Genomic DNA, 27,872 nt, shown 5'->3' on the forward strand with positions numbered 1-27,872 from the left:
CCTCAGAATAATCAGTGTAATTTCTATATTCAAGTGACAAATTTTGCCCACTGATTTTCCTAGATGACATATTAGAAAAGACTTACATTAGGGAAATGCCAACATATACCCACTGCAGTGGCTAGAATTTCAACAACCGAAAATTCTGAGTTTTGATAAGATGGAATACCTACACTGTTTGTGAAAATCACTTTGGGAAAATGGGCAGCAACTACTAAAGCTGAACAAAGTAGTGCATTCCTTGCTGGGTACCTAACAGAATCACATACATATAAATACCAAAAACCATGCACAAGAAATTACCCAGCTTTACTCATGACAACACCAAACTGGAAATAATCCAAATATACCAGGGTGGCCCAGAGGGCCAACTCCAGCATGTTACCTCTTTTGTAAAGTCTTGGAACACAACCACATCCATTCATTTACCCATTGTCTATGGGTGCTTTCATGATGCAATGTCAGAACTGAATATTTGTAAAAAAAAAAAAAAAATCATATGATCCATCACGCCTAAAATGCTATCTGGCCATTTGCAGAAGAAATTTACTAACTCCTGATCTACAGTATACCAGCTTAAATGTTTTGAGGGGTATATTCATACAGTGGAATACCCTTCAGCAATGAAAATAAATAAACTGCTACTTTCCATTATTGATAAACCACACTCACATAATAATAAGTTAAAGAAGAAAGAAACAAATAATCCATAATCTACAACTGATTCCACTTAGGTAAATTTCAGAAGTTAGCAACCCTTACCTTTGTGACCTTGGATAACACTGGGAACGGGACCGTATTTGTGATTGGAGGGGTTATAAAGGGGCTTCTGGATGATGGAAATGTTCTGATTTGAGCAATATTAGAAGCATTTTCTAATAATTCATTGAGATATTCTTTTATATTTTGTGTACTTTCTTAATCTATTATACTGTGCTACAAAAGTATAAAATCTTAAATATAAATTTTACAAAAATGTAACCAGATGAAGAAAAACAAATTTATCGGGCTTCTTTTCCTGGAAGAAGAACGTTGCTCAGCTGCTTGGGATAGGGGATCAGACCCCCACCTCTAAAGGGATGTGATAGGTAGAATAATGAAGCCCACACACACCTATGATGTCCACATCCTAAAAATCTAGAACCTGCAAATATGTTAGCTTAACAGAGAAAAGGGACTTTGAAGTGGTGATCAAGATAAAGAATCACATAAGTCTTTAAAAGTAGAAAGTTTTGCCCAACCATAAACACAAATAAGTGCTATAAAGATGGTGGGGGGAAAAGGTTATATGCTAGATTTACTGGGAAAAAGAAGAAGGCCTAATTCAGCTAGGATAGCCAAGAAAGACCAATCTTGGTAATACAGAGCAAAATATTGGGGAAAAAAGCATCCAGCTGGAGAACTGGAATGAAATGTTCCAAGCACAAAGCACAGGGAAGAGCTGAAGCAAAGACTCCAACAAAGACAAGATCGGAGGCTTCTCAAGTCAGAAAGATTAATGTGGCCATTGTGAATGGTGGAAAGTGAGGACCCAGATCTGGGTGAGGTCTTTCAGGCTATGGTAAGGATGGAATTTTATTCTAAATGGACTGAGATAACATTCTCCAGTTTACATTTAGAAAATTACATTCTGACTAGTGTAGAGAAGATAGTTTAGAACAGGGGAGGAGATGTGAGGGGAGATGGAAGGAAAAGGTATCAGCTGGTTGCAAAGTTCCAGTTGAGAACTCATGTTGGCTTGGACTCAAGTTTTAGCAACAGAGATCATAAGAAGTGGCAGGATTCGAGACATTTCTTGGAGGGACAACCAACAGGATTGTCGGAGAGATTAGGTATAGAGGATACGGGAAGAAGAATCATGGCTATCTCCTAGGATTTTGACCTGAATAATCAAATGAATGATGGTGATACCCTTGTTGGAGCATATCTCCAGACAAATATCATATATACTGATGATTCAATTTGGGTCATATATGTTTTTTGTGGTCCTTGCAGAAAAGTTCCTGTTGTAATCCGAAATTCATTTTACATTATCAATCTTATGTTCCTTAATAAGCTTTAGTTTCCTGATTAATGGGTTCCCTTTGTAAATTGCCAAACTAGTAATGCCTATCAACACCACCCTAAACGATGGAAAACTTCACAGTGACTATGCAGTAAACTGACGACTGCCACAATGAAAGCCAAAAAGTGAAGCTGAAATACGAACCACATTCGAGTTTCAGGGGGCCACGCTTCAACAAATGTCATTGGGGTGAATTACTAAACAATGTTCTGATAAAGATCCCATGGATTCAAAATGAGCTGACCCTGCCCTGACTTGCTGGATAATTAATTGTTCACATCCTAAATCACACGGAAGGTAAAAGTTGTTGCCAATTGGGTTCGAGACATCCTTGAAGACAGATACTATTATATTAACTGTGCAAGGCTCTATAATCCAGAGCCTGGCTCACATTGTTTCCTTCTAAAATTTTCTTTCCCCTTTCCCCCTTCCCCTGACAGGATGAAATGCCCCTTTCTTATGTGACCCCGTAACACCCTCATCAAAACATTTATTTTTTTTTAATTTTTTTTTTAAAGATTTTATTTATTTACTTGACACAGAGAGATCACAAGTAGGCAGAGAGGCAGGCAGAGAGAGAGGAGGAAGCAGGCTCCCTGCGGAGCAGAGAGCCCCATGCGGGGCTCGATCCCAGGACCCCGAGATCATGACCTGAGCCGAAGGCAGCGGCTTAATCCACTTGACAGAGAGCTCACAAGTAGGCAGAGAGGCAGGCAAAGAGAGAGGGGGAAGCAGGCTCCCCTCTGAGCAGAGAGCCTGATGTGGGGCTCGATCCCAGGACCCCGAGATCATGACCTGAGGGGAAAGCAGCGGCTTAATCCACTGAGCCACCCAGGCACCCCTCATCAAAACATTTAACTGACTACCTATTTACTGTCTACTCTTAAGACTTCTATCCCATTGGACAAACTATCCCTGCAATACAGAACAGTAACTCAAATAGTTTACCTGAAAAAAAAAAAATCTCAAAATATCCAAATTGGCCCTTTTATTTTCACTTCCTGCCAAGCAAACGATCTCCTGATGAAATATGACTTCCCTTGAAGTTTTTCCTATTAGAAAATAATTCTCTGATCATGTTGGTTTGAAAATACAAGTTACATTTCTCATTGTCTTTTTAATTCACTTATCAGTCACCACAAGATGGATTCACTTTGAAAGGGTTATCCAGTCCGGTTTCTGATTTTGCTGACAGTGAATACCCCCTGCCTAGTCCCTTTGGGGGGCAGCCAGCTGGCTTCTGCTGGCAACAAGCTGACTCCATCACATCTCATTCAGTTTAAACTTCGACCCTATGAATTGGCATTTCGTGGTTTGTTTCATTACTGATTTACTGACGGATAGTAAAATACTTTCTTGTTAAATGGTTGGTTAAAAACAATCATTATTTTCCTTTAATTGTTTGTTTTTAAGAGACTCCCTGCCTTAGCAGTTTTATTATTAAACCAAAAATGTGTACAGCAAAATAATTTTCAATTTTATTGTGAGATTTAAGGATAAAAAGTATTTTCCATATATCAGTTCCACCTACACAAAGCTCTTCTGGAAAACCAGTGCTGATTAAAATGATTAATGCTTCTAATACATTGACTGAATTTGTCATTGTACCTACTTTTCCACTGTAATATAATATTTACAATAAGCTACTGGAAGCCAAAAGCTCATGTCTTCCATTGTTTGTGTTGCTTCACAAGCAGAGAGGTTGGTGCTTCTTAGACGTCTCTCCTTCGATCATATTTCGTAGCCCTGAGAAGTGTGCCACATTGTAAAATACATAACATCAGAACTGAGGACTTCACTGCCCTCCTTCTTTGCTGCCTTCTACCCATCCTAGCGCTCTAGCACTCGCACGCACACGCGCACGCACACACACACACACACCCTTCCTGATCATCTTTATAAAAGTATTACAGGCAATCAGCATGTTTTTAAATTTGTGTGCATCTACTCTTGCTCCCTAAATGTTTAACTGAAACAGACTGTGATTACTGGCGCCAGAACTGGGATATTCCTGGTTCCTTCACAAAGCTGCCTGGGCTAAGTAGAGTTGGGCATCCATCCTTTCTACTGGATCCTCATCTCTTAGTGCTCTTTTCCAGGAAGAGAATAAGCACAAAGGATGTGAAGCCAGAAGGATTCATCTAAAATACTAGCAGTGGTTCTTTTTCCTTTAAGGAGCTGGTTAAAAGGGAGTCTGGCCAGAATTTTCTTGAGAACTTTCAAACACACTAAAGAACTTAAGTTTGCATTTTCCAAAAATTTCTTTTCTTGAAGGAGTTGATTTCTCATGATCCATTTTTTCCTTCACACCTCACCTTCCAAACTAGGGTCTATTTTGAATGAGGTACTGGAGAGCTAACCAGCGATGCCTAAGAAGAGCATGAGCTCCCTCTCGTGGGGCTTAGAAATCACTTCTGAAACTTGAAGCTCCAGCCGCTCAAAAAGTTGGTGAATTTCTAAAGTCCCGGCCTCCAAGAGAAGGTGTGGTGCCTTGTCCCTTCCTCACTAATGCGTTAATCCCCATTTCGAGTTCTGCTTAGTTGCTGCCAGGATTTCTCTTAGCTCTTCGAATCCATCCTAGAACCATGATTATGTATTACAAAATTGAAACTTTCATAAAGTGTTTAACTTATTTTGTTTTTTGAGATCCAGATCCGTAATTCAGTTGTGACCAAAAAATGGACCATTTGCTTTAGTAAATTTACATTCCACTGAGTACAGTCACATAACATGATTTCATGTGAACTGCGTCATAACTGAAAATGTGGTATTAAAATTCTCAGTGTCAGGTGTGGAGTCAATGCGGGACAAAGGCGAACCTGACTCTTCTGGTACCAAACCAAACATTCCTTCTATCCCGCTCAACCTTTGCCCTTCCACCTCTACAGTCTTGCTGTTCTTTCTGCCCAGGGGACTCTTCCTCAAGCTTCAAAGTCTCAGATCATTGTCTCAATGCTTCGTTCTTCAAAACTTTGAGCCAAATGTATAATTGCATAATTAAAACAAATCATCTGGCTTGGAAGCCAGATGTTTCTAATGCGAAAACTGTGCATCAGTTAACACAAATACCTCTCTCCACAACCATAATATTTTTAACAAGAATTTAAGATAACTGTGGTAGGGACAAAGTGTTTGAAAACAAAGTCGCCCAAAAATTTGGAGCATAAGGTTTCCACTCCAGTATCCTTTTCATGTCTGGTAATGCAGAAACAACTACTAAATCTGAGGGAAGCTATGTCAAAATCTCATTTATCCAAACCAGGTCACTGACTGAATCTTAATCAAATGATAAATGATACCTGTTACACACCAGGAAGCGCATTACAGGGCTCATTACAAAGAGATAAGTGACATTTTACTTATCCCCTTATTTATCCTGTCTTGTTCGTACCTACTTACAACCAGAAAGCAATATGGAGGGTGCCTGGGTGGCTCAGTTGGTAAAGCGATTGCCTTTGGCTCAGGTCATGATCCTGGAGTCCCAGGATCTAGCCCCACATAGGGGTGTGGGGGCTCCCTGCTCAGTGGGGAGTCTGCTTCTCCCTCTGACCCTTCCCTGTCTCGTGCTTTCTCTCTCTCTCATTCTCTCAAATAAATAAATAAAATCCTTAAAAGAAAGAAGGCAGTATGGAGTCTGAAACCAAACTTCCATTTATTGACTGTGTCCTTCGGTGAGTTACTCATCCTCTCTGAGACTTGGTTTCCTCACAAGTAAAATTAAGGTGACAATACAGCTTACCTTCATTAGGGTTGTAGGAAGGATTAAATAGTTCAATTCATGGAAAGTACTTAGTATCTGGCACAGACTAAGTAGTCCATAAATGTAATTCTTAGTAGTACATTAATATTGTTAATCTACGAGCTGTATAAGTGCCTCATTTCTTACTACTTTTGTCCCATTCCTGATATCTAAACATCTTGCCTAGTTTGGTTTTTGTTTTTTTTTAAGATTTATATATTTATTTGAGAGGGAAAGAGAGCACAAGTGGGAAGGGCAGAGGGAGAGAGAATCTGAAGCTGACTCCACCTTGAACAAGGATCTCCACACGGGGCTCGAGCTCATGACCCTGAGATCATGACCTGACCCAAAACCAAGAGTCACTTGCTTAACCAACTGCACTACTGAGGCGCCCCACATCTTGCTTAGTTTTGACCTCTCTCGGCTCACATAGAGTTGCCCTGGTCTTTTACACTTTGCTCTTGATCTTTTTTCCCTTCTATCATCCGCTCTGGCCCTCAGTAGTGATGATGGATGGTGCCCAGCTGAGCCTTCCTGCTAAGCTGACTTCCATTGCCCTGATCACTGGTCTGACCACATACTCCCTGGTCTAGCAGCAACCTAATCCTAACTATACATGTACCACCTCAAGCGTACTGCTCCTACGTTCTATAGAAAATTAGAACAAGGATATGGGTACTGACTCTTGAATTCAAAGTCTCTGTTCGATTAGCAACCCTTTTCCATATTTCTCAGACATCAGCCATCCAATGTATAAGTCAGATCAAGAGAAGCCCAACAACAAAAAGTGTCATTTGGTCATTCATTTTTTTCACCCATTCATTTTTTTTAAAAATTCTATTTAGGTACAATGGAAGATGAAAGAGACTGCTGCAACCAGAGAGATTTCTGCATCCCGCCACATTTATTACATTATTCAAAAAAGCCCAGAGGTGGAAGCAACCAAACATCCACCGACAGATGAATGAAGAAAGAAAATGTGATACGTATATAGGATGGAATACTATTCAGCCTTTAAAAAGACAGAAATCCTGTCATATGCGACAACATGGAGAAGCCTGGAGGACTCTAGGCTAAATGAAATACACCAGTAATGAAAAGACAAATACTATATGACTCCACTAATACAAAGAATCTAAAGTAGCCAAATTTATAGAAACAGAAAGGAGAAGAGTGGTTTCCAAGGGCTGGTGGGGAGAATAGGCAGAGGGAAAGGAGGAATTGTTGTTCAATGGGTCGAGAGTTTTCCAGAAGAAAAAGTTCTGGAGATCTGTCCAACAATAATACAAATATACTTAACATGACTAAACTATTTTAAGTTCTTAACCATTTAAAAAATGGTTCGGGGCACCTGGGTGGCTCAGTCGGTTAAGCATCTGCCTTTGGCTCAGATCCTGATCCCAGAGTCCTGGGATCGAGTCCTGCATCGGGCTCCCTGCTCAGCAGGAAGCCTGCTTCTCCCCCTCCCACTGCCCCTCCTTGTGTTTCCTCTCTTGCTGTCTGTCTCTCTTGTCAAATAAATAAAATCTTTTTAAAATATTAAAAAATTAAAAATTGTTCAGATGGTAAAAGTGGTGTTATATGTTGTAATTTTTTTTAAAAAAAGGGCTACTCAAATCTCTTCAGCATTCTGTGTGTGTGCATGTGTGTGTTTTCTTCTAGCTGAGAGAAGTCAGTAAATTGGAGTGTCCAATCATCACAACGCCTCCAAACAAAGCAGCCTGTTGTGACAACTTTAGTGTGGGTGATGAAGGGGCAAGAAATCCACTCATGGACATAACCCAGCTGGAAGAAATGAAGGATAGTCATCTCTTTCTCCCTTCTTAGAGAAGAACTTACAGGTACCCAGAGTAGACCAAAGATAGAGCCCCAGGTGCCATGGCACGAAGTTTCTATATAAGTATTATTACATGTATGGGATTGCAGCCCTCGTTACTAATGATAACATGTGAAACTGTTTGGTAAACAGTAAAGAGTATTTCTATCCTGTAATATATTCTCCACCAGTGTCCAAGCTGCCTCCTTTTTGGTATGCCCAATAGAAAGCTTCAGGCACCCATCACCCAAAAGCCTCTCTCTCTGTCTCTCTGTCTCTCTTTGTCTCTGTCTCTGTCTCTCTCTCTCTCTCTCCCTCTTTGTCTTTCACGCATACACACACTCTTATCCTAAAGTTTAACATCTCAGGAATCTCGGGAAAAAAAAAAAAAAAGCCTATTTCACCACTGTTATTACATTGCTGAGAACTTTCTAAGTTCGGGAGTGTTAATCCCAATAATGGCTTGGCCCATTTTTGTTTATGTTCTTGCTATCTGTGCTAATGCCAGATATGCCTATATTCATTTTCTAAAATGAGACACTTCCAATTTGTTCAACTTCCGTGTTTCTTCTTGAGTCAAGACAGCAGGCAGGAATGTAAGTCATTATCAGCATATATCACAAGCTGGAATCTTTGGAAATGCAAAAGTCATTTTGTAAAGTTCTGTTAGTTGAATCTTTCTGTCTTTATAAAGCCTCAACTACAGTTGATATACTGATATACTGATATTTTCTTACTCTCTTTGAGACAAATTCCATTTTAGATCAATAACCTCAGAGCACATGGCAGCTTCATAAATTCTTAGAGCTAAGTAGCAGGGAATCTGCAAAGTCCTTTACACATTATCTTTTAAATTCCCTACAGTAAGCCTATGAAACTAATTATTAACCTAATTTATGAATGATAAAGTTAAGATTTAAAGAGATTACATAACTTACCCAAAGTTGCATAGTAAGTAGAAGAGCAAAGATTTTTAACTCATCTAACCACACACTCTATGCTTACTCACTGCGGTACCACTTATAAACTCAATATCCCAAGCCTTGTAGGAAACCCCAGATTAACCTGTTATTCATTCTACCAGAACAACACTATAACCTACTAGGTGTATTTTAAAATGTCCCAATGCATTCATTCATTTGTTCATTCACTCATTTATTCCTTTATTCGTTCAGTAAGCATTGTTCCAGATGCTAGGAATAGCGTTACATAAATACCAAGTCCCTGCTCTCATGGAATTTATGGTCTAGTCCTTATTCAAGAGGGCTTAATATCTGCACCCATGGAGAGCCTACCTGTGGAGAGAGACAGAGTGCTCTCTCCTTCACAGAGAAAGAACCAGTGCAAGACAGAAAGACCACAGGCTGTGCCGTAGAAAAAAGCAATCACTCCTGCGAAGAATAACATTTCCTGTATTTCTATTTGGGTCAAGGTTTACAGAACCAACCTACCAAAGTTACATGATTTTTCACGAATATTTTTAAATATGTCCTACGTTATAAAGTTAGTCATGGATGTGTGCATGCAGTTGTGTCCAAACTTTCCCTTTAAAAAACAACACACTCGCTCTTCAGATATCTTCTGCAGCTGTGATTAAAATCTTAAATATCATCATCTTAGGAAGATGGTTGGGATTCTTTTTCCCTAAGTGCTCTACTTTTCATTCGCCCCGTCGTGAGCTCAAAGATGCTCCATATCCAGCAAATGGGCCTTCACAAAACATGGCGCGATTAGAAACAAAACCAGTATCTTGACAAATGGAGATTTATTTTCTCATCAAGCAGATTTTTTTCTAAAGTTGCAGCCTCCGAGTGGCAAAACCAGACATCACCCACAAGCTCACAAGTCTTGAGACTTCAATATTGCCAACTGAGCAACTTCCATGCCCCATTAAGTGTGCAGACTCGAAAATCCCGGATTTACCCTTCTTTTATTTAATAAGGGTTGATTAGCTTTGCAATTAAGCCATACAGTTCATAGGCTTTGCTCTGAAAGAGTACCCATCTCCTTACTGCCACTTAAAAAGTCTTCCTTTCAGTATAATAGCCTTTTCGAGTAGTTTCAATTGGAAAGAGCAGACAATATCTCACAGCACCATTTAACACCAACTCAGCCTACGAGTACACCAAGGAACAAGCAACCCTCTCAGTTTGCAGTTAATGAATCAAAGTTTAAGACGACAAATTGGCTCGCTGAGGCAAAATAGTTAATTAACTTTTAGTCAGAAATATTCATCCTGCTCTCCTGGCATAAACAAGTCTCATAAACTCTGTTTACTTACTCAAGTGTTTTTCTCCTCTTCCACATCCCTAGGCGTCATTCAGAGCTCTTAATATATCATGTCAAAGTAGCTCCACAATTTTAATCCAATCTTTTTTTATGTTTTCAGCCTTCAAGAGCCTCCCGTCCCCCGCAAAAAAAAAAAAAAAAAAAAAAAAATAATAATAATAATAATAATAATAATAAAATCTCTTCATCACTGATTTAAGTTCTGTAAACACTGGAATATAAACTGTAAAGAAAGAAAAGAAGGGAAAGAAAAACCTCCAACATTAAAGTCTGGAGGTTCCATCACTTTGGATGTTAATTGAATCAGACTTTGTGTTTCTTAAAGTAAACACATTAATTCCGAATGTTCGGTTAGCTCGGGCTGCGTCGCCCGTCAGGGGAGGCCGCAGACTGATGTTGTAGCAAAAGCTAGCATGTGCAATTAGCAAAGAAGTTTAATGGCAACCACTCCAGACCCTCTTGCCTCTGGTACTTTACAGATGCAACATTTCCTTAAAACAACATTTTAAATATGAGCTAATAAGAGAACCATGTCAACAGCTTTGATGGATTTATACTTGAACAGTCGTGGCATTATGCACTCCCTACCTGCTCTTCCCAAGTCACCTCTTGCTAATTTTTTCCCCAATTATTATGTTTCTTCTGGAGAAAACACGCATACTTTCACTACGAACGGCATCTATTTGTTACTTTCTGTCACTGGCCCATGTTTTCTCAAGGAAACCTGTCTGCTACAGTGAATGCGTGCATTTAGCGCTACTGACATTGACGCTGCTTACATTTTGTTCTTTGCAGTGTTGCACAAAGTTTACTTTTTTTTTTTCCGCTAGCTCTGGGCCAGGCTCCTTCAACCTCAAGTCATCATCATTTTATGAGATGATTTTTCCAAAAGCAAATTACAGGTTCATAATTAAGTAAGTGTTGGACCAGAAATGGTGCTTATTTTTGGAAGTGACTCATTTGTGTGTGGATGAAAAGTCAGGTTAATGCCTTTCGACACACATTAAGGGACAGACGTAGTGTACCAGAGAAGGCAAACCTCGACTGTAAAAGAAATTATTTTCCAAAAGTTTATTTGCAAGTTGATAGATGTCCCCTGGTGAGTTAAACGTAATTTATGCAAATATTTAGCTTATGTAAGTGAAACCTATTTTCCCGTGAAACCAACTTTAACCAAGATTGATATTTAGTTCCACCAAATTGTATTGGACTTCCATGAAGTATCAGGTAAGGTTCTAAGATCCAGGTGTATTACGATGAGGGAGACAGAGTGCTGTCCTCAAGAATTTACAAGGCAGGGTGCCTGGGTGGCTCAGTGGGTTAAAGCCTCCGCCTTTCGCTCAGATCATGATCTCAGGGTCCTGTGATCAAGCCCCACATTGGGCTCTCTGCTCGGCGGGGAGCCTGCTTCCCCTTCTCTCTCTGTCTGCCTCTCTGCCTACTTGTGATCTCTCTCTCTCTGTGTCAAATAAATAAATAAAATATTTTTAAAAGAAAGAATTTACAAGGCAATAAGACAGAATTTATTTTTATGGGAAATCCATTCAAAGCTTTTCTTTGGAATCTGAACACATCGCATCCTTCTCTCTGCTGGTGGACTCCTCTTATCCCTCCAACTGCCGCCTGGAGCAGAGACTCTCCTATATATAATTCCAGTGCAGGGGGATAAATGCTTAGGGTGTTAGTGAAGCAAAATGGTAGCCATCCAAAATGGGGAAGGGTGACGGGAATGAGAATGAATAGGTAGGTTTCCTAAAGGAAGGGATTGCTCAGTTGAGTTATGTAGGATGGAGAGAATTTATTAAACTAGTGGTCCTCAAAAAGTGTGGGCTTCAGACCAGCAGCATCAACATGACCTTGGAACTTGTTTGAAATATAAATTATTGGGCTCCACCCCGAAGTGACTGGCTCAGCATCCCTGAGGATGGGAGTCAGCAATCCGAGTTTTAACAAGCCCTCAAGATGATTCTGACGCACAGTAAGGTTTGAAACCCACAATATGGAGGCAAGTTTTCAGGCAGTAGAGCAGGAGGAGAGGCTGATGATTTTTCAGGGAGTGAGTTATGGGAGCAAACACTGAGAACAGTTGTAGTAAATCTCCAGGCTGCTTTGAGCATTGGTTGTTAGCCGCTCACCGCTGTCCTCTTTGAAGAATGGTTCCAGCCTAAGGGAGGTGACTTAACGACTTACCTGGGAATGCCTGGGAGACTATGCCCTTTCTAAAAGGGGCCAATAGCCAAAGACAGACTGGTATGGTGATAAAAAAGACCAGTTCCCTTACCTCAAAACAGAAGAACTCTGTTTTATAATTCATGCTCCAGTGGTCCCTATAGGATCAGCTGAACTCACATCTTTGCCTGGCACATTTCTTGGTCCTACCCTGCTTCTCTCACTCTGTTTCAGGTTTCTCCAGAGAGCCCTTCCTCAGTAAATCACAGCCACAGAATCCACACATTGGGCTGTTTTTAGGGAACCCAACCCACGACAGTGGCCCCCAGTCTAAGGATGTGTGGGGAGCTGCAGGAGGTCTGCACTGACAGAGCATAAGGTGTAAGTCAGAGAGTGGTGAGAGGGGAGATGGAGGGCTGGGAGGTGCAGGTCTATGAGGTACTTTGGACCACAATCATAAAACGGCACAATGCAGACCCGTGCACACACACACACACACACACACACACAAACACACAGAGATTGAACCTCAGTACACATAAAATATTGACATGGGTGAGGGGGAGGAGAAGCCACTCACAGTACAACTTTGGATCTCAATGAAAATATCTTCCCTATGAACAATAAATAATCATTTACATCTCCCCTCTCATCCAGACACAAGATATAAGGAGACTCCTGAATCCAAGGAATCCAAGCCACAGAGGTCAGGCGCCGTGGGATCACTTGAAGAAAGAGAGATTCTTGGAGATCTCGAAGGAAGAGAAGGACCCGCTGAGTGAAGAACCAGGGAAACCCTCCCACCAATGGGGACGTGTAAGGAAATAGACCCTGGGATGAGGAGAAATTCTCAAGACCAAAGGAATGAAACTCAACAAGGGTAGGTCATGGCTTCACCTTTTCCTTCTCTGTCTTCTTTGGCCTCTTCTTTTCTTAGCTCGGGGCTCCCAAGCACAAACTATTTGGGCCACATTTCCAGTTCCGGGGAATTCAATGGTCATACATATTCTTTTCTTTTTCGAAGAGCTACTGCTTTCCTTTCCACCACATCAATGATTGGTTTGAATCAAAATTTCTTTCCAATTTGCTCCAGCTCAGTACGGAAATCCGGCCAATACTCAGAGCTTCTCCCCTTCCTCTGTCACTCAACTAAGCACACATAACCTCTAGAGCATGTTCTAAAGGTCATTTTTCCCTGGTAGCACAAGAGAAAAATAAATCATGGAGATCCACTAATTATTCTCCTGAAATTTTGTTTGTGTGCCTTCCTAGTACCCATTCCTTCTTCTCACAATAGTCCTCAGTTTCTTTCATGGACCCTCTCTGCCTCCATACGCAATTCCTTTGACTAAAAAGGGTCTCCATCACTGGTCTTGCCAAAGAAGGGGTCTCTTTCCCATTGAACTCTACCCTGAAAACACGAATGGAACTTCCATAGCTACCAGTCGAGCTGCCACAAACAGAGAGGATGGGCTTCCAGAGACCACAGAAGGACTCTGAGAATAATGGCAGGACTGGAGTGGAGTAAAACATTGCTTGATCTCTAAATTTAGCAGTGTCCTAGACCAAGTCTACTCTGGACTTTTCAGTATTGTAAATTACCAAACACCCTTTTTTCACCTTAAACTACTTGGAAAGTTTTCTATCCTTTTCGACAGGAAGTCCTAATTGATATAAGAGGTCTTATATTTTTCAGAAAGCAAATATGACTGAATCTAATCTTCCCCCATGCCTCAGTCTTTTGCTGAAGAAGCCTTCAAATGTGCTCACCTTTCTCTTTCATTTATACACTGTATCCCAAAAACACAGTCCAAGGAAAATTTGTTTGGACTCCTGTACCATGTAAAACGTAAAAGGGAAAAGCTGCTTTGTGGTTACATAAATGTGGAAATTACCTCCTCTCACAAAGTTTAATTGGTTTCCTTACTGCAGGACGTCTCAGAGTCTTTAACGTATGACTTATGTGCTAAATCTCTAAGAGAAAGTCACCATACGCCTGAATCCCCCAGTATGTTTGGTTGTGAAAATCTTATTTTCATTGAGTAATTATAAGACAAGATTACATGAAATGCATTTCAGAAAGTGGGGATCCAGGTGGAATTTCAGATTCCATTCTAAACTGCTTTGCATTCAGGGGACTTTGTTTCTCCCACCTGGGCCTTTCAATCATTCCATCTGGTGAGTCCCAGGAGGGTTCCACATGACAATGAGTTGGGACAACAGGGTTGGGGGAGAAGAGTTAGAATTAACCATCCAACATGAAGCAAGGTTTCCTCACCTTTGGACAGACTGTAGGCCTTCAGTGTAATATGGTCATTTCGTCTTTATTGCTTCGTGTTGTATCCATTTGTGAAACTTAAGATGAGTATATAAAAATACAAAAAAAACTTCTGAAACCCATTAACTTAATTTTTAAAAAAGAAGAAACAAACAACCTTTATCAGAATCTGAGAACTACTACACCAGTTAATTATCTAGAATACATCTGAACAGAACAGATTTTAGAAAGTCACTTATAAGGTTTTGGCTGTACTTCCTGAAATGTTTTTGATGAGCTTTTAATGTTTAAAAAGTCTGACAGCTGCTCCTGAAAATTAAATGCTGTTTGTCAGCAAGCTACAGTTAACTCTTTTCAATAAATAGGTAATTTGTTTCTTTAGAAAACAGTTGAAAGCATTCACTGACATTTGAGAGAAAGGAAAAACTGGGTAGTTGCAGGGAGGGGTTCAAATCTGGTGCACTGTTTAATCTAAGCCCTCTGAAGGTAAGAGAGGGATTGGACACAGGAAGACAGACAGCTTTGGTGTCTCTAGGAAAAGGGATCAAATTGCAAATGATTCTTTTTTGAGCACCTGACTTCGTGAAAAGAGGTCACAGTATAAAAATGTGATTCTTCTGTGTGGCCTTTTGCATTTGCTTTACAGAAATATCATCTAGAAGCTCTCCCTGAACCTCACGCTTCCATGCATTAAGGAATGTGCTTATCGTAGATAACATGAAATTCAGCCATTTTTTTCCCAAGAGCTTCTTGGTCAAGACGATGTCTTCTCTAACAATCCCCTGAGGCAGCCAGCAGTTTGCCAGATCAGATCAGAGATGGTTCTATTTCTCTCCAGCCTTTGGTACTCTCAATTGTCTGTCTGTCCACTCCACATCTTACACATGCAAACACACACCATCAAATCCTGGTCAGGAAAACAGAAATCACTGTGGCATTTCAAAACATGAAGGGTTTTTTTTTTTTAATTTTTTTTTTAATTTTTTAGACAGACAGTAGGCACAAGTAGGCAGAGAGGCAGGCAGAGATTTGAGGAAGAAGGCTCTTTGCGGAGCAGAGAGCCCGATGCGGGGCTCCATCCCAGGACCCTAGGATCATGACCTGAGCCGAAGGCAGAGGCTTTAATTGAGCCATCCAGCATCCAGGCGCCCCACAAAACATGAAGGTTTTAGTACAGGAAATTAGTAATAACAGGTGATGGACCACTTAACAGATGGAAAAGGGAGCTCTGAGGTAGACGAGAGGGGAAGGAGCTAACACCTAGGGCTGGGGTTAGAGCCCCTGTGAGCTTGGGCTAGGAGTCTGAGGCAGGGACGCACTCCTGGCCATGGCTGGTGCCTCCGAGTTGGTGTGAAGAGGCCAGTTCTTTGAGTGCTGGAAGAACTGAGCTGGTAAGTAACTTTCACTGTGGGAACAAGTAAAAAGGGGGGAGACGGCTCTTCTTTTCTCCTCCCACTTTCTAGTCTCTCTCTAGTGTCCTTAGTGACACCTCCTAAAAGAGAATCCTCTTGGCAAAGGAGCCTTGAAAATGGAGTTTGAGAGTCCCACAGCCTCGCAGAGGACATGTGGGAGACCTGACTTGGAGCTGAGAGGTAATAGGTAAACAGCCAGCCCCACGTCAAATCTCCTCCGTCCTCCAGAGCTAGCTTCAGGCTCTACTCTCCGCTCTCCTCATCCAAATACAAGGAACAGGGTAGAAGGAAACATCACGACAGCCTTCCCTAAGCACCGAGCATTACGTGCCTTGTCCTGGAGCACAATGCTGGGATCCTAGTCATGGCAAAGTCCCCTAAGAACAAGGTGATTGACTTTGGGCAAGTTGTGTAAACTCACTGACAGTAATTTCCTTTTCTGGGATAATTATGTCTAGTTTGGAAAGTAGGATCAAGTACACAAATGGGTCATCGGACTAAAGGCCTAGCACAGGTCCTGTCCCATAATAGACGTACAGTAAATATTAGCCGACTTCCTTCTCTTTCTCCCTTATTCCTCATCCTTCCCCGTGGAAAGACACACTTTGTACCTAGTTACTGGAATGTTAGGCATCAGTAAAATACCTGTGAGATCATTGGCAGGAAAATGTTTCCTTTTAGCTGTAGGGGTTTTTCTGGCCCAGCGGGTCACATTCTCAAGAGTTCCAAGGAAGAGATACACAAATTGCTCGCAAGGATGACCTCGTTGTCAGGATACAGGGGAAATAGAAAGGGAGATCTTAAGAGAACAATTTGTGTTCTGCTCAAGAATGTGTGGCAGACTTTGTAAGACACAGGGAAAATCTGCCTAACTTCGCTGGGGACAAGAAATTTTGCTTGAGTGGCCTGCCTTTTCTTTGCTTAGATGACATTTGTATGTCTCCAAAATAGTGAATTTGAATGGATCCTTTTCCCTACTAGGTATGAAGCATTGCTACGAGCAGAATTCACACCAAGTCATCTCCAAGTTTATTGGGTTCTCAAACCCAGCCTACTAGTGCTTAATTCCAGCTCATGCACCTCCCCCTGGTACAATCACTGTGTCAGGTAGCGAGGTTCAGAGTGGTCTGGGAAAGGCCCTTTCCTTCACCCATCACCTCAAAGCAAAAGGCTAGGTATGTATTTTCTCACAAACTAGACCTCACTGACTCCTCCCTTCTCTTCTGATATAAGAAAACATTTTCTACTCCTCCCTTTTAAGGACCATGTCCCAGAACTATTTATTTTTTATTTATTTGACAGAGATCACAACTAGGCAGAGAGGCAGGCTTCTACCATTTTTGGCTTCGTCAAACAAGGGCTCCATGAAGCATTCTGAGCAGTGGTGTGCCATGAGTCCCTCGTGGTAAATGATTTCTAGAATGGAAGACACTTCATCACAGGGGTCTCAGAAGTGGGCAAGAGAAGGTTTTAATTACTGCCAGGAAACAAAGCTTAGCAGGAGAGGAGAGCCAGAGAAGTGACAAGGAAGCTACAGGTTACAACAGATTTGTGAACTCAGTCAAGCACATTGGTGGCAGGGCCTAGCTGCTACAAAGAAGACATGTTTTAGACAATACTCATGTGTATGGGCAAAAAAACTCGAGGACTGTATTTGTGACTAATTGTATAACAGGTTATTTTAGTTTCTGTTCTGTGGAAAGTGTAAAGCATTCCAACAAAGGGTTTTAATGTAGATTTTTTTTTTTTGCACCCATGCTGTTGATTGCTAAATGTAATAGTCTGATCATGACACTGAATAAATGCGTCTTTTTTTAAAATGTGCTGTGTAAAGTTAGTCTACTCTGAAGCCATCTTGGTATACTACTCCAACAGTGTGAAGTGAACATCATCTTTCAGGGTGATGCCAGGTTCCATTCAAAATTTATTTGCAACCTGCTTGGGCACAGAAGCCATTGTCTCCACAAACCTTGGTGTAGTTGAACTGACAGTTAATGCGTTGTGACCTGGAGTTCACCATTAAAAGGTCACCCAAGCAAAGTCCTGGAGTTTATTTGGTTATTAATATGAATGTTGGCACATCCTGTGCAATATATCTAAATTGAATTATGGTATCAGATAAAATTATAGATGGGATTAAAGCTTGTGTATCATCCATTATCATGTGTAATCAATAAATGATTTAATATTCTCTTGAAAAAAAAACAAAAACAAAAAAAAGAGGGGAGAGGAGGAGAAAACAAATGCTTGGATTTCTACATGGAATAATTAATAATCATGAATGTGATGTGATTAACAGAAGTAGGGAAGGCAGTGATAGGACTTGCTTGTGATAAATTAGTTGTAGAAAAGTTGAAGTTTGTGGAGCATTTAAATAGATGTGTCAGCAGGATAATAGAACAGCTTTCAACCAGAGAAGGAATGAGGGGTATTTTTTTAATCCTACTTTGTTTTATTTTTAGTGTCATGATTCCTCAACTTTTTGGTATCGTGAATCACTTTGAGCACCTGAAGACAGCTATAGGCACTCAGGAAAAAAAGAAAAATGTTCCCATGTATATACACAGAAGATAAAAGAAGATTTTCAGACCTGCCAGGTCAAGTTCTACCATCCCATTCTATCCAGTGGAAAAATATACAAAACAGAGACATCAGAGCACTGAATGTGTGCTGCTTTCGCACTTAGGATTTCCTCATAATCCTCCTCTTGAACTTCATCTTCCTCATTCCAAACAAGCTAAAATGCTCTGTGTGTCAAATACAATACTCCCCACTTACCCACGGTTTCAGCTGCGCTTGGTCAACCGCGCTTCAGAAGCAGATGAACCTCCTTCTGGCATATGGTCAGTAGTAGCTCAGAGCTACCTCACAGGGACACCTGGGTGGCTCAGTCGGTTAAGCATGGGCCTTTGGCTCAGGTCATGATCCCAGGGTCCTGGGATCAAGTCCCGGGACATCTGGCTCCCTGTTCAGCGGAGGCTTGCTTCTCCCTCTGCCCCTCCCCTCCACTTGTGCACGCGCGCTCTCTATCAAATAAATAAATAAAGTCTTTCCCCAGAAAAGTTACCTCACAATGTCTGCATCATCTATCTCCCCTCATCTCCTCCCCTAGACGTTTTATCTCACATCACCCAAGAAGAAAGGTGAGTACAGTACAAGATATTTCGAGAAAGAGACCACATTCACAAAACTTTATTACAGTATTTTGTTATAATTGTTTCATTTCCTTAGTAGTTATTGTCGCTAATCTCTCACCGTGCCTACTTTCTAAGTTCAATTTTATCACGGGTATGCATGTATAGAAAAAAAACATACTCTATGTAGGGTTCAGTACTATCCACAGTCTCAGGCATCCACTGGGGATCTTGGAGCATAGCCCCTGTGGGTAAGCAGGGACTACTGCCGTTTTTTTGCCTACCAATGCTTTTGAGAGATAATGAAAAACAAAGCAGGGCAATTCAATGATAAGAGTTTCTACCCACTGCTAGCAAGAAAACGACCCAAGATGTTCATTTTCTCAATTACTGTAATGCTCATTTTCTTGCTGGATGGGCGAGTGCTCCTGAGCAAACCTTGGGGCTAATTGTATACATCCCAGCATATACAGCGCATCCTGAGCCCAGAGGCAGCAGCTAGCAATTATATTTCCCTGATTAATGTGCAATCGTAAATTTACAGGCTTGATGGTCCAAAGAGGCTCCCTGCTATGTGAGATAATGAATAGGAAATTTTCAGAATAATTAGCCAAGTCAGACCTCGCAAGTCTACCTGGGAGCTGAAAGTCATGAAAGAAACAAAAAATGCCCGTCCTTCAACAGAATTAGAGGTTGAAAAATGGGGTGTGGAGAAGCAACAGCATAGTCAAAATATTCCTTCTACCATTTTTGGCTTCGTAGAGCTCCCTGGGTATAGTTTCTGTGTTGAATACCATGCTACACCTCTCAGAACCCCCTTCAAGGTACCAGGACTCATTCTGATTACTCCAGCCACTTGAAGTACTGCTCCCAGTCAACCCTCTCCCCGGGTCAGGTTATCTTCCCTGTGGTGGGGCGGTGGGGGGGGGCACATTAATTACTGGTCAATACCAGATTGAAAAGGCCCCTCTCAGAACAAGACAGGTATTGGAAGGACCAACCTATCTTGAAAAGGGGTGGACTGCAGTGCAGACCAACTCTTCCCTCTGCCCATCCTTGGTTCTTTCCTGAGGAAACTCTCTGGTAAACTTCCTACACACTAATTGCTATGGGAATCCACTTCCCAGAGAATCCCACATGCAACAGCGTCAAATCACACATCGGTGTCAGGACTGCTACAAAGAAATGTCCTTGACGCCAGGAATACTCAGTCTAACAAATATTTTTTCTGTGCCCACTGTGTGCAAGGCAAGTCTGAAACTATACAAAAGTAAGTTTTTCCTTGAGATTTTTCCCTTGCGAATTTTTAAAATTACTGTTGGCTTATTTGTTTTGTTTGGTCTTGGGAAAATATACAGACACTAAATTCTAAGTGATTCTTTGAGTGAACTGACCTTCACTGCCATTCTCTCACAGTCCAAACTAGAAAAATAGTACAGACTTTTAAAAAATGCTATCAAAGGGGGTACCTGGCTGGCTCAGTCAGTGGAGCCTGTGACTCTTGATCCAAGGCCCACAGTGGGCTTAGAGATTATTTTTAAAAACTAAGTAAAAATAAATATAAATTTAAAATGCCCCCAAAAGAAACTGTTTATGATAAAAATCAGTAACAATTCTATGTTCCATTTCAAGTACATAGTTATGGGCACAGCTTAACTGTACATTCAAATAGATCAGGGAACCATAAAAGGATTTTATAGGCCACCTATGAAGGTTATATTTGATATAAACATCATTATATTGTGTCAATACAATAAAGGACGTCACAATCTCTCTTAACTATAAAGACCAAGAGTGGTGAACTGCATGGATCATTTATGATAAAGGATAGGTCGCTTTTTAAGTGTTATATAAATATAGTTCCAAATTGCTTAAGGTGGATCCCACCTTAAGCAAATCTGACATATGAAAACCCAGATTACTCCAGATGGCAGTGGTTTAAAAAAGAATATGCTACAGGTTTTTGAAATATTTCATTAAAAATATGTCCCAATTTTTTAAAAAATTTCCAATTTTAAAACACATTTAACTTTTTATCAGCATAACTTATAGATCTCTGTTTTCGTACTTTATATTTCCTTTTTGGACCCTTCCTTCCGTGCACATTATAAACTGTATTACTGTCTTCATTTTTTTTTTTTTACTGTAGTACTGTGATCAATAATAAGAAATATACGTATTTGGTCTTCGTCCCCTTTTCTGGCACAGAGCTCCTAAAACTCTGGGGATTTTATTTTTTTAAAGATTTTTTTATTGGAGAGAGAGAGAGAGAGAGAGAGCATGCATATGTGAGTGGGGAGGAGAGACAGAGGGAGAGAGAGGAACCTCAAGCAAATTCCTTGCTGACCCCAGAGCCCAACTTGGGGTTCGATCCCTCAACCCTGAAATCAGGACCTGAGCTAAATATCAAAAGTCAGATGCTTAACTGACTGAGCCATCCACACATCCTCAAAAACACTGGGAATTTTCTAAGTGATGAGAGCAATAAAGGGTTTTTTTATGTAATGAGGTGACTTTTGGACCCCAGCTAAGGATGGGGCTGGTTACCAGGAGAAGCAATCATGTCATTAGAGCGTTGGAACTTTTAGTCCCTCCTCCTGACCAGTGGAAAAGGAGTTAGAGGTTTAATCAACCATCAGAAGCCAACGAGTTACTCAATCATGTCTATGTAATGAAGCTTTCATAAAAACCAGAAAGAATAGGCTTGGAGAACTCCCAGGTCGGTGAACACATGGAAAATTGGGGAGAATGGTGTGCTTGGAGAGGGTGTGGAAGCTCTGAGCCCTCCCCACATATGTTGCCCTATGCATCTCTTTCATGTGGCTGTTCCTGAATTACAACCTTTTGTAATAAACTGGTACTCTAGTAAATAAAATGTTTCTCTGAGTTTTGTGAGCTGCTCTAGCAAATTAATTAGACCCAAGGAGGAGGTCATGGGAACCTCTGATTTATAACCAATCCATCAGAAATACAGGTAACAACCTGGAATTGCACCTGATCGCTGAATTGGGGGAGAGGGGAGGGTGGCGGTGTAGAATCTTGTAGCACTAAGCCCTCAACCTGTGGACCATGATTCTATCACTGGATGGTGTCAGAACTGATTTGGATTCTCCAACACCTGGCTAGTATCCAAGAATTGTTTGGTGGTGTTTGGGGGTGCCCCTACCCCAACACACAGAAATTGGGTCCAAGAACTCAAAAGTTTAACCTATACATGTTATTCACATTCCCACCCCTTAGCAGCAGTGTTACCTGACAAGGGTCATTTATCCATCCAAAACCTCAATTTCCTCTTCTGCAAAATGGAGTTGGAAATAACTAGCTGAGAGTTATGGAGAACAATGAGAAATAGGTGAGAAAATACCTCATAGTTCTCGATGGTTATTGTTCAAAGTCAATAATGTAAGAGGTTTCATAACACTTCCCACACAGAGATTTAAACAGGAAGATATCCAAACAATGGGATGATCGAGGACACATCTAAATCCCTCATAGCTTACACGGCACATGTTAACACAAAAAGAATATTTTAAAAAATAAACCTTTTAAGAGTCTGCTTCTCCCTCTGCCCCCACCCTGCTCATGCGCTCTCTCTCTCTCTCTCAAATAAATACATAAAATCTTTAAAGTAAATAAAATAAAATAAATCTTTCAATTCTGTACTTATAAATAATGCCCAAATACAGAACAACTCACTATCCCTGTTGAAAATGGCCTAAAATAAAGGAAACTGCTTTCAGATTAAGAATATCTACATGAGTCTGCTCTACTCAAATATATAATGTTCCTTTTACATCTTAGTGCTGAAAAAAAAAAAGGCCTCATGAGAAGAGGCTACAGCTTTGCTAAGTACTCAAGTATTTTGTAATGTAAGGATCTAGCAAGTGTAATAGGCCTTAAATAATCTTTCTAGAAGAAACTCTGTACTGTGTTTAGTAAATAATTTTGACTACTGGGATCATTTGCTTTAAAGCTGAATTTGCTGAAAAGCCTCAGGCACAATCTTAACAGTGTCCCAAAGCACTGTAATGGGCAACTAGTGCTTAATGATATAGAAGAAGGGCACAACTCTAACATACATAAAATTGAAAGAAAGGTAGGTCTTGAGCTGTTAAGGACCAAGAAAGCATGCATTTTCCACCGTCAGCATCCCAAGTTTTCTTGGAATGTTTTTTAACATATAGCAACGAAAATATATTTAATCTAAAGGCCATCAGTCAACATTTAGAAGCAAAGATGTACAAATGGGAAATGGGGCTTGATTTTCACTGTCATTGAGAAGTCTAGCTGAGTGCCTCACACATTTATGCATTTGGGACGCTTCCTTCTACTTCTTGCTAGTGGCGTTTCATGCATGACACTAGAATTAACTAAGTTTTATAGTTTTACAGTTCTATAGTTTTAATACTTTTCCAGTTTAAGATCTTTCTCCTTTATGGAGGGAAGGATTTCTGTAAAATTTAGGAACTTTCGGAAACGGTTTCTTGATTCAAATCTTACTTCCACAAGACCTATGTTGTGACATTTTGAAATATTCAACCAAACACACACTCACCAGTGCCATGCACCTGGTGGGGCATTAGGAACATAGAGAGGACACCATGTACGAGCGAGAGGCATTCTCTCTGGTGTTCTTGGCAATGGGTTTTTATTATAACTACAACCCGTTATCCAACTAACTCATACAAAATTACGGTTATTCTTTTGTAAGGCTGATGTGAAATGACCTTTCATGGATGAATTGTTCTTCTGAAAAACTGACATCAAACAGAAGCAGTAATCCATATAGAGATTGTAAAAAACAAAAGAACTACTTTCTTTATGTGATGGACTGATTTGGAAATAGAATTCAGGCTAGTTCTGGCTTAAAATCCACCCAAAGGATAGATGATTAACTACTAACAAGACCAAAATATGACCAGGAATGGACCGAAGTTGATATTAAATCACAATGACAAATATTGTTAAATGTTATATGATTAAAATAATCATTCAACTTATCAACATACGTATCAATAAACAAAACCGATTTTTCAAGCACATTTGAGAACTTAGGCGTCCAAATCAAAGCCATGAGCATAGGGTGAATCTAAACTTTCATTTACTATCTACAATCCTCAAGAATTTATAAGCCTTATTCCCTCACCTACAAGTATGATGTAGGAATGTTTGTTCTTTATTCAAAGTACAGATCATATGCTATAAGATTCATTTTTTAAGGTGGAATAATAGTATTGAGGTTAAAAGATTTCTGAACTTTAAAGACACAAATATTTAGGGGTAAAAATACATGCTTTAAATGGGTTTTCTTTAAATACTATAGGAAAGGGGCCCCTGGGTGGCTCAGTCAGTTGATCGTCTGCCTTCAGCTCAGGTCATGATCCCAAGGGTCCTGGGATTGAACTCCACATAATGTTCCCTTCTAGGTAGGAAGGATCTTCCCCCTGTGTGTGCCTGCTCGCTCTCTCTCTCTCTCTCTCTTTGTCAAATAAATAAATAATAAATAAAATCTTTAACAAATAATAAAGTTATAAAAATAAAATAAAAAATACTATAGGAAAGTTGAGGAATCTGTGGGGCAGGACTGGCTACGAGTCGCTGATTACTGATGTTGGGTATGGTAAGTTCACTCTACTATTTTCTGTATTTTATCTATGTTCCAAATTCTTTAACTAAAAAACAAAACAATAAAAAAATGGATCATAAATATGGAATCATTTTGTGAATGATTAAATGCCCTACAAAAGTGGGTAAGCAAACTGGCTGCCACTAGGGGTATCTTCCAATAAGACCACATGTATTTACTTTAAAATAGTACAAGGCTCACAGACACACAAGTTCTTTTAAGAATATATCCACCCTTGGGGTGCCTGAGTGGCTCAGTGGGTTAAAGCCTCTGCTTTCAGCTCAGGTCATGATCCCAGGGTCCTGGGATCGAGCCCCGCATCGGGCTTTCTGCTCAGCGGGGAGCCTGCTTCCCCCTCTCTTACTGCCTGCCCCTCTGCCTACTTGTGATCTCTGTCAGATAAATAAATAAGATCTTTAACAAAAAAAAAAAAAAGAAAGAATATACCCACCCTCAAGCCCTCTGAATCAAAACAATTCAGATTGTTTTGACTGTGCCTGATGAAGAGAAGGAATGGTTTGTTTGTTTGATAGAGAGAGAGAGCACAAGCAGGAGGACTGGCAGGCAGAGGGGGAGGGAGAAGCAGGCTCCCCACCAAGCAGGGATCCTGATGCAGGATTCCATCCCAGGACCCTGGGATCACGACCCTTGCTGAAGGCAGACGCTTAACTGACTGAGTCACCCAGGCATCCTGGAACAGTTTTTAAAAAAAAAGAAATTTGGAAAATCAAATCAAGACATGAAGTGTTTGGGCTTATTTTGAGGCAAAAAGTAGAAACTAAATTCCTGAATTAAAGAACGTGCACCGAGAAACAGTACGTGTGCTCACAAACAAACACAGTCCTGCCTTCTCTAAATGCAAAACCCTCATGTTGCCCTGTAAGTTGAGGGTTCAGGCGCTCATTATCCAACTGGGAACTAGAGGACATTCATGAGAATACGAATTCCATCAATTCCATGGCTACTGGCTGCTCGAACATCATTCCAGTGCCAACCCTTAACGTCCTAGGGAGTGTTTTTTCTCATTCATTAGGTTGTTTAAACTAAGTTCTAATTGAAAAACTGCTTTGTTTTCTGAGAAAATGTAAGAACAAGCAAATATATTCCAGTGTGAAAGCCCATGTACTGATCACACTGTCCCTTGAGATTCAGATCTCTTTCAAAAGAAAAAAAAAGTGTAATACAGTTTTATGTGATATCAGGGTTCATACTCAAGGTTAAAGATCAAACTGTCCTTCAGATGACTGTCTCTGAGCACTGATTACCTATATTAGTGCATCCCCTGAAATTCCATGAACTTCAACAATGCTCCAAAATCATATATAAAATATTTATAAATATGAGCATTTTTCTGGGGAGGGAATCCAATTCTGTCATTAGGCTCTCAAGATGATCTAAGGCAAAGGCAGTAAGAACCACTACCTTTGGCTAAACAAGAGTGAGGATTTCAGGCCAGTCAAAGCTCCTGGAGAATTGTATTTTTTTATATGACTTATATCCTACAAAGGACAAATGGGTAAACAATTGGCAGAAGCTACTCTTCCCTTATGAGAAGTACTTTTTAAACATTGCCTTGGATCTTTAATTTCAAGTGATGATGATAAATTATGCATTAACTGGAATCAGCCAGTAATAGCTCTTCAGCAGTGTATATAATGTGGGTTCTAATTCATGACATTGGTCCAGTCAGCTCTTGTGGGCACAAAGAAATGAATATGGAGGTCCTTTTCACCCCATTTTTAAGATTAAAAGATTTTTGAAGTGATTTCTCTGATTGATGCATACTGACATTTTAATGAATTTTTTAAATTATAAGCTCCTTACTTCCCTAGCAAAGAAAGCATGGCTGTAATGAAAGATTCCAATTAATAAAGTTGTCTCATTGCTCCAGCTTCACCCTGTTAAAGCACTGAGGTACTACAGTTAAAGTACACTGGAACTCCAGCAAATGCATTCATTGGATTGGGAAAAATATTTTTCTCCCATTTAGAGGCATTTCCTTCTTTGTCTCTACATGTAACTTCATAGACCCTGCAAATCATTTCTATAACTGAGTTTTAAAGAGAAAATATTTTCATATTAAATATAAGGCAAAGTAGTTCTACGGTTTGTCTTCAGAGTGACAGGTTGCTGTCGTAATGGGGCCAATGACAACGACTGATGCACGGCTTCCTCTGAGGGAAAATCCTTTTCCGAACACTCCATTTTTACAGCAACAATGTGATGTCAGCACTGTCCTGTATTTTACAAAGGAGGAAACAGAGTCCACCTGTGCTCTGAAACCCAGAATCTTCAGGAAACCTTCTCATTCAGATACTTCTGCCACTAATGTCTTATTACCCTCAGCACTAATACAGGAATGCAGTCAGTTAGGAGACAGAGGGAGGAAGGGAGCAATGAAGGGGTGGGGAGAGAGAGAGAGGAGAAGGAAGAGAAAGGAGAAGAAAAAACGAGGAGGAGGAGTGGTGGTGAAGATGATGAAGAATAAAAGGGAGAAGAGAAAAGAAAGACAGGAGAGGGAAGAAGGGAGCAAGGGAGGAAGAGGGGAAGAGGGAGGGAGGAAAGGGAAGGAAGGAAAGAAGGGAAGAAGGGAGAATGAAAAGCCTACCCAAATCTTCAACCCAAACTTTGAAAACAGTAGTTAGCATCCATTGTTTCTATGTTGTCCCATCTTATTCACCCTTCAGCTCACTCCATCAGGCCTCCTATCCTTGCCACACCATCGGAACTATCCCTACTAACATAATGACCCATCTCAGGGTGCCTGGGTGTCGTAGTCAGTCAAGCATCTGACTCTTGGTTTCAGCTTAGTCATGGTCTCAGGGTCGTGATCTCAGGGTCGTGAGTTCAAGCCCTGGGTTGAGCCCCATATTCAACACGGAGTCTGCTTAAGACTCTCCCTCTGCCCACGCCCCCCACATGCACACATGCATGTTCTCTTTCTCTCACATACATACATAAATCTTTAAAAAATATATAGTGACCTATCTCTATTTACAAATTCACTGGCAACTTTTCAGTCCCCTCATGCCTGGCCTCTGTGCAACATCTCATGCAAACCTTTCTAACATTTCCAACACCTGACTCCCGTATTACCATTTTCACAAACATCTGACAGCTACCTTTGAGTCTTTGAGATTCTCTCCCTATTCTTTTCCTGTAAATGTTTATGTAGGTCAGGAATACACGCTTAGTCTCTTCTTTTCTTACTCATTCGTCTTCTGTGCACACTTTATGAAATGATCTTATCTGCTCTAACAGTTTCAATCACTAACTACCTGTTGATGAATCCAAGATCTTTATCTCTACCCCTAACCTTCTTCCTGAATTCCTATACAATTATC

General features: G+C 40.5%; 1 long non-coding RNA gene across 1 annotated transcript in view; it reads right to left on the minus strand.

Annotated features, from left to right (window-relative positions):
• The window catches only part of LOC123953418, a 125,775-nt gene that overhangs the window by 17,447 nt on the left and 80,456 nt on the right, over positions 1-27,872 (minus strand). The gene's annotated exons all lie outside the window — the stretch shown is intronic.

The sequence above is a fragment of the Meles meles genome, chromosome 11 (genome assembly GCF_922984935.1).
Source record: "Meles meles chromosome 11, mMelMel3.1 paternal haplotype, whole genome shotgun sequence".
NCBI lineage: Eukaryota > Metazoa > Chordata > Mammalia > Carnivora > Mustelidae > Meles > Meles meles.